The 13,826-nt window shown below is 40.0% G+C and overlaps 1 long non-coding RNA gene across 1 annotated transcript; it reads right to left on the minus strand.

Annotated features, from left to right (window-relative positions):
* Positions 1-8,230: 8,230 nt before the first annotated feature.
* LOC138527832 (uncharacterized) lies at positions 8,231-9,571 on the minus strand. The gene is made up of 3 exons (XR_011284057.1): positions 9,319-9,571; positions 9,106-9,191; positions 8,231-8,962 (listed from the first exon to the last, which is right to left on the minus strand). It is a non-coding gene; the product is annotated as an uncharacterized lncRNA (long non-coding RNA).
* Positions 9,572-13,826: the final 4,255 nt, after the last annotated feature.

A 13,826-nucleotide genomic window follows, 5' to 3' on the forward strand; every position in this document is an offset into this window, starting at 1 on the left:
ACATGGATGAGGAATGCCTTCCATTGAAGCACAGAGGAAATGTCATTGAATAACACACGGCTTCAAACGTTCCTGAATGCATATGGTACTGACAGGCCTAGAGTGACAACATCTACCTCTACTTATCAGGTGACAATGGAGTCCCACAACACTAATGTCTTATGCACCCACTTTGGGAACCTGTATTGTGCTGAAATCGTGCAAAACAAGTGAATGGTCTTTTGTGGTCTAGAAAAACAGATTCTGCTGCCATAAAAAAGTGCTTGCTCTATTACAACCTATAAAGTGTTTTCTCTATTGCAGTGTGTTGTTGCATATTGCATATTGCACAGCAGAGCAACACTGTACAATGTTTCTATGACAGGCGCCGAGGAATAGATTCAGGGTGTGGTTTGGTCTGATAGCCATGTGCCAAATGAGAAAGGAGATTATCTATGAGAAAGAGGATGGCATCACGAACAAACATAATACCAAAATGTATTTTCTTAAAAATATATTGTTGCAAAAATACTGTGGTGTTGTAGAATCATTACTAAACCACAAATTCCCCATAGTTAATTTCCATAAGTGTGCAACACCCAGTATAGCCCCAAAATCTCCCAAAGTGCATTTGCTGACGTGTCCTACACCCGAAACTAACATTGACCATGTTGATTCTCTGCCCTAAGGCTAACATTCCCAAATGTCAAGGGCCTACACTGTCTCTGCCTGAAGGGGGCTGATTGCAGAGATATGAACCCACACACATTATAGTGAAGATTGGGAAGGGGAGGAGGAAGGGGCATTGTAGGTGGTATTTCTGCCCATTCCACCATTTAACAAGAGGTTTTAAGAGTATCTGCCCCTGTGCCTTCAGCAGCTCAATCACAGTGGTTTGCGACTAACCATGTGCTGCTTTCAGACTGATCTTTGGGGAGAGTTTGACAGATCCAGGGAGCTTTTGTCCTCATATAGCAGACAGTAAGCGATTCTATGATGGTGATATTGAGTCTGGATGCACACAGCTGAACTGGGCTGGCATACTTTTGAGCCTGTTCATGGGAAGATGCTACCACCACTTTGGCAGATGTGGCAATATGCCTGCCCTGTTTGGGAGCAATGCTGAGTTGTCCTCACCTTTTTTATTTGCTTAGATTCATGGACCTCTTTGATGCAACATTCCATGTGGAGTGGGGTAGGCAAAGGCTCTGCTGCAACACTTGGGTTATCTGGATCACAGCCCCCTCCAAACCCCAGCCCATACTACATCCTGTTTCTCCAAGCCAGGGATGGACAAAAATCAATGGTGGTTTTTCCATAATGGACAAGTGGGCACCCACGCGCCAGAAGCCCCACTCATAATGGAGGAGCCACAGGTTAATTTGTCAAAGGAAAATGTATTTTTCCTTTGACAGTTTATGGAGAGGGAACATGTGTTTCTGTTCCCCAGCACATATTTCCAATGGACCATCCAAGGTTGCGGGTGTCTTCCCAACCCAACCCTGTATTACCCATTGGGGATGGAGGCTGGAGGACTGCACATCGGAATATGTAAGGGGATGCTCCTGTGCCTCCCCACACATTCAAAGAGATTGGGATGATGTGTGTCAAAAGCCATTTGGTTTCTGCGCGTTATGTGCAGGAACTAGAATGTGCTCTTTGCATCCTGGTTTGTACTGCTGGAAATGGATTGCTTTCAGGGAAGCCCCAGTGGTCGTAGCATCTCGACCTGGGCATACAGTTTAAAGCAACTTTAAAGTTTACGTATACATGTTTGATGATGAGTGTGCATGTGAATGAGTAAGTGCATGGTGTATTGGCGCACTTGTGAATGAGCAATAGAATGCTGTGTCTGAACGAGCAAGTGAAGGTTGTGTGAATCTGAGTAGGTGTGCTTGTGTTTGCTTGGCCGGGACAATGATTTTGTCGGATAGAGGCGAGAGGAAAAGGGCCAGTGTGGCATTATATTCGCTGGGTATCAACGATAAAGCAAGCATGATAAGTCTTATTACATAATGTGGCTGGACTGAAATGTCTGTGCAACCAGTATAGCTATTTCTTTGGCTTGGCATTTTTTACTGGGCATTTATGGTAAATCAAGAATGATTTGTTATTTCACGTCTAGACTGGCATTTTGGTGCAGCCAGTTTGGACATGTTTTCATATTGTGGGCATGGCATTTTTAATGACAAAGCCAACAGGCAGATGTTCTTACGTGGGAATACTAGAATGTTTTGGCAGAACCATTGTGGACATGATACTTAAAAGTATCATTACTGCCATTATGTGCAAAGCAAAAATGAGTCTGTTCTTAGATGGGAATACTGGCAAATATTAGTGCAGCCAGCATGGAAATGTCTGAGCACTGCCAGCATGGATATGTTTTTATACTGAGATATATTGTGGGTAAAGGCATCATAACAATGCATTGGGAAATGCTGCTGTGCACTGTTGGTGAATACCTATTACTGTTTTTTAACAGGTGGGTTTTTATAGTGGTTTCTAGTTAGTTAGTATTGTACATGGTGTGTCTAATTAAACTATATATTTTTATAGAACCTTGATTGGACATTCCTTTATTTTGGACTGCTATCCTCCCCACTGTGGCCGGGAGGATAGCTCAGGGGCAATGCTTTTGTCTTGGAAGCAAGACAAGGCATAGCAATAGAGGTTCAAATCCTGATCTTGCGCTTAGAAACTATTGTTTGGGTTGCTACTGAAATACATTCATATCCCAATTAAGAGCATAGCCTTCCCTCGGCCCACGTTACCACAAAAGGGGAAGGAGGTATATCTCTTGACTGTGACTGTTTTGTTTTTATGATTGTGTTGGCGCTTGGGTTGTAGAAGTGTGAGAGCTGTGTGGGCATTTTATCCTCTATTCATCCTTGTACTCCGGCAGGGCAGAAGTCAATTTGTCATATCTACACACAGAGAAAAAACAGTTTTCAGATGTGAATTATATTATATAATTCCTGTGCATGTTGCTTCAAATGTATGGGTGTGTGTGCACATTTAATTGAACATAACAAAACTGGGCAGACCACAGTTTTCATTTTCCTCGTTGTCTGAATTTGTTTGTAGTATTTTACAGTGAATTCACAAGATTGTGAGTTAGGGGACTAACTGAATTTCTCTGATGAATTGGTTTACATAAAATGGAAATACTCTGATTAATACAGCTTGTTTCTTGCCCCAGATAGTGGGCCACAATAGTTGCAATGGGTGATCAGTGCCATTTCTCCATAAAACATAGACCAATAGGAAAATACATATATATATATATATATATCTTCAGTTAAAACATTTTGTTAAAGGGACGTTATGGTTACAAGTAAAACTGAAAAACCTCAGAAAGTTATGGTAAGCTAAGCAGCAGTAACTCGCACCACCACAGTGCAATGCTCAGACTAACACCAAGGACATCAAAGATGAAATCACTGAGGAAATCACATATGAAATAATTTTTGATGAAAAGTCCCTACAAGGGGTTGTGTTTATAATTAATGTTGGCAACAAAATGTCAGGGGTGATCGGGAGACCTATCATGAACTACTTAATGTATTAAAGAATCTACTAATCTAAACAAAACATTATATTGGAGCATTGTTGTTAATTCAGGAACCTAATCATACATACACATAGGCAATGGCTGCAGCATGCCCCCTAGAAATACAATATTGTTAATCTGGTAATTTTGGCAAGTAAAATAATGAATGCTACCTTATCACAGTTTTGAGTAATGTTAAAAATTGAATAAATAGCTAACACTTCAAGAGTTACTACACATTTGTGTTAGTACAAAGAATACATATGAAGATCTAGATTATATACAACTCAGAGGCACATACAAGGAAACTACAGTAAGGAAGACAGAAACAACAGGACCAGAAATTGTCAAAAATATTAAAGTTCATCTTCATGTCTAAAAAATAATTGTGTGTTTGAGGCCTGCTTATTACCCCTTGTATGTGCACCATGAGCTGAGACCAAACCGTAATGAAAGTAATTTAAGAACATATGACGAGGTTAGCGTCTAAATATATAGCACTTTTTACATTTTCATATTATGACTGTCAGTGAACAAAGCCACCAGGCCTACATATGTCAGGGACAAAAACAAGTGGCCTACATATGTGATGTCATCAATGACATTTGAAGAAACAACACCGGAATTTACTTATGGGGAATCCCAAGAATCACAAAGGTAATCCATCTCCCCAACTGTAGATCATGAAATCATGATGTTATCTGCAAAACTGATAAACTTAGAAATTACTTTACAGAACTTTAAAATGTTGTTAAAAACATATTGTTAAACATGTTGATTATCACTGTACTTCCTGCACCTGTCGCCCTTATCACCAGAAACCATCCCCATCAAATTCACAAAACGTAAATGAAAGACACTTTGATGAAACTTCACGCCCTTTCTCCCCTGATCATTACTTTACAGAAATTCCAAATTCTACCATTTATGTTTCCCATTACTATACCCCATCCAATTCATAAATAAATGTATTTTAAATACTATAAATATCTTGCATATTGTTCTATCATATTTCTTTTTAAAACCACCTAATAGTTAATGCACTATATGACTCTTTGGGGACATCCCCATTTTGATGGCAAACACTCTGGAAAGTCTGGAGTGTCCGTTCTCAAAATGGCGGTAGCCCCAGATAGTGAGCAGTGTCCGCGCATGTTCGGTTTTGCATGATGCATTTTTAATTGGATGGCACGCCAGTTCTACGGACAGTCACACGTATTCCTCCGTCGTCTCCCGCCCAATGGGGGTCCACGGACGGCCTTTGCGGCCACAGAGACCCCTGGACATCATCATGTGACCTCACTCGTGTGGCATGAAGGCATGTTCAGGGATGGTGTCTGTCACTGTGGACAACTTAAAACAGCATTTTCAGCTAAGGTGTTTCAAGTTGGAAGTTTACCCTTCCAGAGCTCCTAGTCCCAATCTTAGTTGTTCTGGCAACTTTTTACAACTTTCCAAGGCCTATTTTTGACAAGGAAACCCGCTGGCATTCACAATGTTTACGGACAGTTACTCTGAAAGGACAAACGCATAACTTTTAGTAATTCTCAATCTGGCAGTCCAGCAGAGAGCACCTTCTTTGGAGAGCTATTTAGGAGACCTTCTTGGAGACCTTATCTGGCATCAATGGCATCTGTTATGACCATCACTCCTCCCCAGCCACCACCATCACCACCACCACAACAACATCCTGGGGGCCTGGAGAGGGGAATAGATGTGTAGATACAGATGAGGATCAAGAGGAAGATGAAGATGAGCTCCTGGGTGTGACGGTGTTTCACCGTTGTTGGGGGTGTACCAAAGGCTCTGGCAGCCAAGGTGAGATGCACAGAGTGTCATACTCTGTCATGGAAAACCTGCCCTGTACTCCATGCGCTTCCACTCCAAATACAACCACCCAGGTGCTCTGAGAAAGGAATTCCTTTCTCAGGGAAAAATAGTTTGACGGACTTCACCCCAGCTTCTTTGATCGCTCCTCTCACCACAAAGAAAACTACTTTGGGGCAAGGATCTTAGCGGCCGCCTCGCAGGCCATAAACAATGCTGTTGACCCATACCTTTCAAGAGTGACAGTGCTATTTATGTACTGCGAAGCACCGATCTGTAGGGGAGCGCAGTTTTGTAGTGCTTCCTAGGCAACAGTCAAGGAGCAAAAGATACATTGCCCCCTACTTAAATTTAAGGCGTGCCCATCATCTTCCTCTGTCCACCTGCCCATCCCTCTACGTGGTTGGTGCCCCTTCCCTCCCTTCTCTCCCTTACCTTGCCCTGCCTCTTCTAAAAAAAAAAAAAAAAATACTAAATCAAAAAACACCAAAATAAAGGTTCCTTTGGGAGCCACCTTTCACAGTTAAACATTAGAAGTAAAACAAAAATCAGAGGACCCCTTTGCAGCTTGCATAGTCTGTGGACAGTGCAGTAGTAAGTACGCAGGCGTCTTGAATGTTCCATTTGGGGTGGGAGAATTCAAATCATTTTAATTGTTTTTTGTTCAAAAAAGTACCTTTTTTTCTCTTTACGGCTTTTATATATTTTATAAATCATTGGGTTTATGTACTCAACTAACAATTATTCTACTGAACTTAATTATTTGTTCTAACTTCTACAAAAAAGTACTTCTCATTTTCTTTCTGTTTTTCCTTTTTCTTTACAACAACTACTAAAGGATAGTTCAATCCATATTCTGCATGTTCACAAAAACGGCTTCAATGTATTTTGAACGTTTTCAAGAAAAATCTGATTTGGACATTAGTGAGATGCACTCCATCTCTTTGAAAAATATTGACAATATCAAATTTAATATTTTCATTATGGAAAGATGTCATCCCAACATCCCGCAAAAAAGCGCATACAACTTTATTCACATTACGCCTTGCTTTCTCAATTTGTGGACAAAATACATTCAAATGCATCCACATTTATCTCTCAGCTATCTGTGAAAACATTATTTTTGAATGTGGAAACAGTTCCATAAACTTTCAAAATGTTTCCTTCATTGCAAATTGTAATGTAATTCCAGTAACATAGCCCAAACTGTAGCATCCGCAGTGCACTACAATGATGTTCAGATGCTTTAAGCTAACCATATACTTACAAAATGGGAGGAATTCCACCCACTCCGTACCATGAAACTTGAAATTCATTAAATCCAAGATTGTCAGACAATCCACAGTGCTCAGAATACACCTTCAGCCAATTGATCCAGGAGTCTCCCACAATCCAGACAATTTGCTTTCTCAATGCCATAGTCAAAGCCATCTTCATTGCACACATCAAAGATAACTCTTGCTACCAAGTCTTCCTACACACCAGACACCACACCCAGAAAACCTGATGGGCTTATCCCCTGATTGCCACGGACATCTACAACTGTTTGCGGTCAGTGCAGTCCCCTTTCCATGCCAGGCATCCTTAAGAGACCTACATGTGGAACTTGGCATCCGCGTACTACCGCAGTGTCCACAGATGCCATAGCACAGGGCAGCCCTTCTACCCTTTCCACTTTCATGTTTGTAAAACTCCCTCATTGGCTGCTTTCAAACATTCACACATCCATCCACCAATCACTCCCTTAAACTCTACATGTAACCCTGTCATCTCAGTTCAACACTTGAGATATACTCCTGAACTCTCGGAGCAAAAGTCTCCTGTTGCTCACAGCCACCTGCATCAGAAATTACTGGAAAACTCTCCAGGATTTCTATCTGCACATTCAAAACATCTGCCTCTAACAAGACATAGCACACGTATGCTTATATTATTAAATTATTTTTATCAACTCTTTTACAAATGTATGTATGCAGGATTCCTGTCACTTACCGTCTAATAAGCTTCTCAATAAGCATATTCTCCTTTTAACCACTCTACCAAATGCCATGTAATGCAGCATTTAGCACCTGCTCATATGAAGTTACAGTTACTTACAATGTTGTATGTTTTAAAAAGTTTCCGTTTAGGAACATTTCCCTAAAAGTAAAAAAAATGCATATGAGCATTTATAGCAGCACTGTCTGCAACTTTTTTTCTAAAGGAAAAGCAGATAAATAAGATATGTACAGCATTTTAAGTAGCACTTGCTCCATGGAAGTTTAAAAAGTTGGCAGTACATGCACACTTGCCAACATGACCGATTCCAAACTATAGCTGCATATCATGTCTTGGTTTATTTCTTTACATCTATGATTTCGAATACCGCTTCTCCCATTACACAACTCATAGTACAAGTCCCAGAAAGCAAACAAAAAGTAACCAGACCTACACTGCAACATTAAAAAGTGTCACATTAAAATTAATTGAAAAATTTAAAATACTGAGCGTCTAAAACAAGTTATTTTTAGGAGAATTATCACTACAGTTACGAAAAGCATATATCATTTACAGCAGCACTGTGTGTAACTTCTTTCTAAAACAAACAACAATTCAGATGCAAGACATTTCTCCAAAATGTGCAAGTGCTACTTAGTGTGTGGAAGTTCAATTTATACACAGTACATGCATACTTGCTACCATAGCCCATTCCAAACTATAGGTGCTAATGCAGTTCTAGTTTCTTCTATGCTTTCTGGGGATTGAACTCCAACTTTTCTAATGGAGAAACTGCAAGTACAACTCCCAAAATGCAAAGAAAAACAAGACTTTGTAAGCACCTTTATATTGCAATGTCATGTTGGCAAGTATGCATGTACTATATCACAACGGATGGGTAACCCCTATGCCATGGAACTGGGGAACAACAAAATTACAAAAAAAGATCCCGAAGGGAAAAAGGGAGTTCACATGGAGGAGTACTGTATTAATTTGAGTACTCAATTATGGAAATAGAGGCGAGGAAGAAAAGGAGAGCCCAGTCATAAATATTCACATTATCATTTTTAATTAGTAATTTATTACCATTATAAAATTGCATAATATATAAACATCAAATCAACAATAAAATCGATGAATTGATTATAAAATACTTGTCAAATCTAATGCCTCAAGCCATTCAATAGCAGTTTAGTTGCCACAATTCGTAACCTCATGTTACTCAAGGTGAAGCATCGCTGTCTCATTTTAAATTCCATCCAAATAGTCAAAGTGCTATGGAGAGGGCAAATAGTTAACAATTGAATAAAGTGCTAAGTGCAACCAAGTGCTAAGTGCCAAGTTGTTAACAAAGAAATAAAGTACTAAATGCAAAAAAAGTGCTACGTGCCTACTGTGCATACATGATCTTAAAATATCATAACAGTTTCGGCGAATTCAACCTATCTGGCTCCATTGAGCGAGTCAGTAGTCGCCTTCCTCAGGGCGCACTAAATATTGCAAATAAAAACCTGGAACGAACTAATGCTTAAATTTTTTGTCTATCATTCAGTAGTTCTTGCAGGTAAAACTTTGTACAATTCATAAGAGCTTGATTGTAGATCTGAAAGTCTGTGGGAGACGTTGACCCTTAATGAAACACATTAAAACAGACAAAATAGAAAAAACAGAAAAAAAACTTTGTTAAAATACAGAGTATAATGAGTGAGCCTCCTAATTTTCGATGCCTCTAGCCATGGAAATAAAACCTGGGGATATATATATATATTCACCTAAGTTGGTCCAGAAGTGGTGCCGAAAAATGTGTTTGTTTCGATCCGCCACCCAAACAGGACTGGTGATGCAAATAAATTTACATCTACAAAAGACAAAAATAAGAAGCTAAAAGAGATATCACTAGATTATCTCAGACTTCGATTGCTAGAACGCAGTGTCCCCTGTCTCCACAGAGAGCAGATCAATATGTTACCCCTTCTATTACCAACCTTAAATTGTAGAATGTTTTAGCCTCTAATCGTGTCTGCAATCGACTCTATAATAGATAAGGATAGGGAATATTCCAAATCTTCGAGTCTTCGACGGTGTGGGATCAAGTTGGAAGGAGAGGCCAACAAATGCTAACCCGTAGGTGAAAAAACCCTAAGAAAAAGGTATAGAACAAGGTTTGCATATTAAAGGTTGTAAGCCATTAGGTGCAGCAATTAAAGAAGCGTTTTGAGTTGAAAAAGTAAACTGCATCAAATTAAATGGGTTCAGACAGGGTGGGAGGATGAACTAATGCTTGGATCAGACAAATGCCACTTGCACAAGCCTGTCCTAGTTTGTCATGTTGAAACTGACAATTCTGGACCTCTAGTGCACCCGTTTCAAGCCACTGTAATAGTGTCAAAGTTCTAATCTAGGAAAGTCTTTTATCTAGATTATTAAATAGCGGGCTCGGGTTCGCGCCGTCCGATATAGTCTCCTCCACAAGATGTATAAATATGCACAAAACTCGAGACATTAAATCAAGCTAAATATATGTCCTATGTCCTGTCGGTAACATACAAGGAGACTAAATGCGGCTCGCGGAGAGGAGAGCCTACAGATATATATAAAATAGCAAAGTATTCTCACCCGGTACAAGCCTTCTCTTTCGTCTCTGAATGCAGCTGCCTGAAATGCACACCATCCGATGTGGCCTCCGCGGCTGTGTTTATAAACACACGCGGTACTAGAGACAGAAACAAGACTGCGTATGTGCCCTTTGGCCTATAGAGACTAAAAAAGGACTAAAGTACGGTCTCGCCACACAGAAAACCTACAGATGTATAAATGTGTGTTAGCAAATGTAGCATGAATGAATGTGCCAACAATATTACCTACTCAGGCTATATTTAAATAACTGGCGTAAAAAAAACGCTGTTGAGTGTTGTATTCAACATTGTACGCGAAATAGCACCCTAATCAAATAGGGACTATATGCGTCAATTTTAAGTCCCATAAATGCTCAAAGGGGACTTAATTTCTAAAATACAGGGACCAAGGCATAAGTTGCCAAAATGGATGTGTTAAACAATCATCAGCGGACCTGGGTGAGGATCCACTTGCAGTGATCTAGTAAAAAAGTATATATATGTGTGTGTAGCATGTTAAGGTATACAATGGAGCCATTCCTCTTGGCGATTAAGTCCTGTCTCATAACTATTAGTGTTATACATCCACCATTGTTCCCTTTGCGCCAAGCGGGATGCTGTGTTGTTAACATCAGTGCCATAGACTTTTTCCAAAACGCACCATTTCAAGTTGTTCAGATCATGATTGTTTTCGACAAAATGAGACACTAAGGGAGCAGACACAATTTTGTTTCGAATTTTAGATTTATGTTCGCCAATTCTTTTTTTGATAGGCCTAGATGTTCTACCAATGTACGTTAAGGCACAGGGACAGATAATTACATAAATCACGTTTTTGGTGTTACACGTGGTATGATGATTAAGGTTCCAATTTTTACCATTAATCCCTACAACGGATCCAGTGATTGTAGAAGCACATTGGTTGCAAAAACCACATGGAAAGTGTCCTTGGATGGATTTGCCACCCCACAATCCTGTCACCGTATTCAATTTAGGTCCAGTACTCGACCTGTCGGCTTTAGTGAGCCAACTTTTGAGGTTCTTGCCTTTCTTGAATGCAAAAATAGGTTTTGCAAGTCCTGGATTATTTAGTTGAAGCAGATGCCAATGTTTCATAATGCTTTGTTTGATCTTGTGATGAAAGGTGTTGAAAGTCATAGCGCAAACTAGCCGCTCCTTAGTAATATCTTCCCGGGAATGTTTCTCGAGGAGAATATCTCGATGCTGGGATCTGGCTCTTTTGCGAGCTTGACGAAGTAGGTATTTAGGGTAGCCTCGCTGATGCAGTCTATCTTCAATAATGTTCGCCTGAGTCTTATAGTCTTCCAATTTAGTACAGTTTCGTCTAGCCCTGAGAAACTGACTATAAGGAATGCTCTTGCGCAATGATTCAGGATGAAAACTGTCGAATCTTAAAATAGTGTTCCGATCAGTTTCTTTTCGGTACAGGTCAACAATAATACAGCCCTCAAAGTTCTTGATTAACAAATCCAAGAACGGCAAAGAGGTGCTATTGGCTGTCATAGTAAATTTGAGGTTCGTATCCATCGCATTTAGCCATGGAAGAAATGCAAGGTGATCTGCCTTTGTTTTGTCCCAGATTATAATTATGTCATCAATATAACGTTTATACAATTTAATGGCATCTCTGTAGGGATTAATGTCTGACAAGATACACCTGTTTTCAAAATTCCACATAAAAAGTGTGGCGTAATTGGGGGCAAATGCTGCCCCCATCGCTGTTCCCTTCACTTGTAGATAATAAGAAGACTTGAAACGAAAATAATTGCGTGAAAGAGCTATCTCAAGTAAATCTATTAGTATTTCAGTGGGAACTACTTGAATGCCTGGCCGTGAGTCCAAAAAGTCTTTCATTATTTTTAAAGATTCCATTTGTGGTATATTGGAGTATAATGACTCCACATCTAAGGTCATAAGTATGTCGGAATCATGATTAAAAGGAAAACCCTCAAGATGTTTAATGGCATCAGTGGTATCAGCCAGGTATGTTTCAGTAGAGGCCGCCAATGGCTTCAGGAAATAATCTAAAAATTGACCAATGGGTTCTAATATAGATCCACATAATGACACAATAGGGCGTCCTGGCGGATTGAGGAGGTCCTTGTGTATTTTGGGAAGTACATATATGAGCGGAGTCCTAGTTCCCTTAATAGTAAGGAAACGAAATTCCTTATCATTGATGGCTCCACTTTCTAGTGCTCGTTGAGCAATCGCTGCAATTTGAGCTCTGATGCTTTCCGTAGGGTCACTCGGAAGTTTCCTATATATAGCTGAATTGTCAAGCTGGCGCAAAATTTCATTGTCATATTGATGAGAGTCCATGACAACAATTCCACCTCCCTTGTCTGCCTGCTTTATGATTATCGAGGTGTCTGATTTAAGTTCCTGAAGGCTGGCCCAATCCTGTCTACCAAAATTGAAGCAGGAACGCCTGCCATAATTGTTAGATGTATTATAGCAGGAGTTAAAGTCTTTGAGGACCGCCTTTTCAAATACCGCTGTCTCGTCAGAAACCATTTGTAAGGTCGGAGTGAAGGTAGATTTACATTTTAAAGTAGTATGAAGGCCGTCGTCACCATTAACATGGGCTTGATTCCCAAAGAAGTCACGCAAACGTATTTTGCGAAATAAACCACGTAATTCAATCTCTACCTCCATTTTGGAGGGGTTTCTCATAGGAACAAACGAGAAACCCTTCTCCAAAATTCGAGTCTCATATTCACTAAGTTGTCTCTTAGAAATGTTGTATACTGCCGATGGTAGGGCTACCTGCGGTATGACCTTCTCCTGGTTTCGAAATAATTTTGTAATGGGGGGGCCCCTTGATCGGGGGGCGGAAAAGGGAGGTTAGGTGGAGGAAAGGGAGTATGTGGGCCTTGAGGAACAAAATTAGCTGGACGGTTATAATTTTGATACTGCCAATATGGACGTCCTCGGCCTCGATTATAACCTCTGTTCCAATTCCTACCCCTATCCCTATTACCTCGAGAGTTTCTAGTAGGATATGATCCACTGCCATCGGATGATGTATCCGAAAAAGTAACTTTCTTTTGAAAGGGGGTAGTGCCCTGTTGAGGATTATTGGGATCTCTCCAATGTCCTGGGCCCTGGTAGTCTGCGGACAAATAAGGATAGGCCGCCTCCTTAGAAAAGGCTAGGATATCCTTTTTAAGTTTGTCCATCTTTTTGTTAGTAGTGATTTTAACAAAATCCTTGGTATGTTTTTCTATAAGCTCTAATTTCTCCTTTATGTTAATGATGGTGGTATCCAAGGCAAATACTGTCTCTGCCTTATCTATTTCATCCCCAATGATGGAACTTTTCTTGAGGGCAGTATTAATTGTTAACAACATCCAGTCCCGACTGCATTTAGTTGCGACTCCTGAGAATAGTGTTTTATATTCTTCATCGTCTATGAATAAGCATGGCTCATTTCTAACCAAAAGGCCCTGGGGAATAATATTCTTTTTTAAATATTCTGTCAACAAGTGACTATGCATTTCTGTTCGAAATTTTTTCTTTTTCAATTTAATAATGCTGTCACTAGTGATCGAAGAACCATCATTGGGGCCCATAGTCCCCTCAATGTTGTCAAAAAATGATGGAACGTTAATGGCATCTGCCAACTGTTCTTCACTGAACGAGACCACATCAGTGGCTGCCATAGTCAGAGAATAATGATAAAGCAGAATTAATCTGCACTAGAAGTAGGGGAACAAAGGGTCTGTAGTGCAGAGAAAGGGTCACTGTGTAAAGCAACACGGGAAAAAATTCCCAAAATATTCCCAAAATATTGTCTCTAATTTCGAACAACCCATGCAACACGAAGTTGCACCAATAATATATCACAACGGATG

This window comes from Ambystoma mexicanum, chromosome 7q, assembly GCF_040938575.1.
Source record: "Ambystoma mexicanum isolate Mex_15411 chromosome 7q, UKY_AmexF1_1, whole genome shotgun sequence".
Lineage (NCBI taxonomy): Eukaryota > Metazoa > Chordata > Amphibia > Caudata > Ambystomatidae > Ambystoma > Ambystoma mexicanum.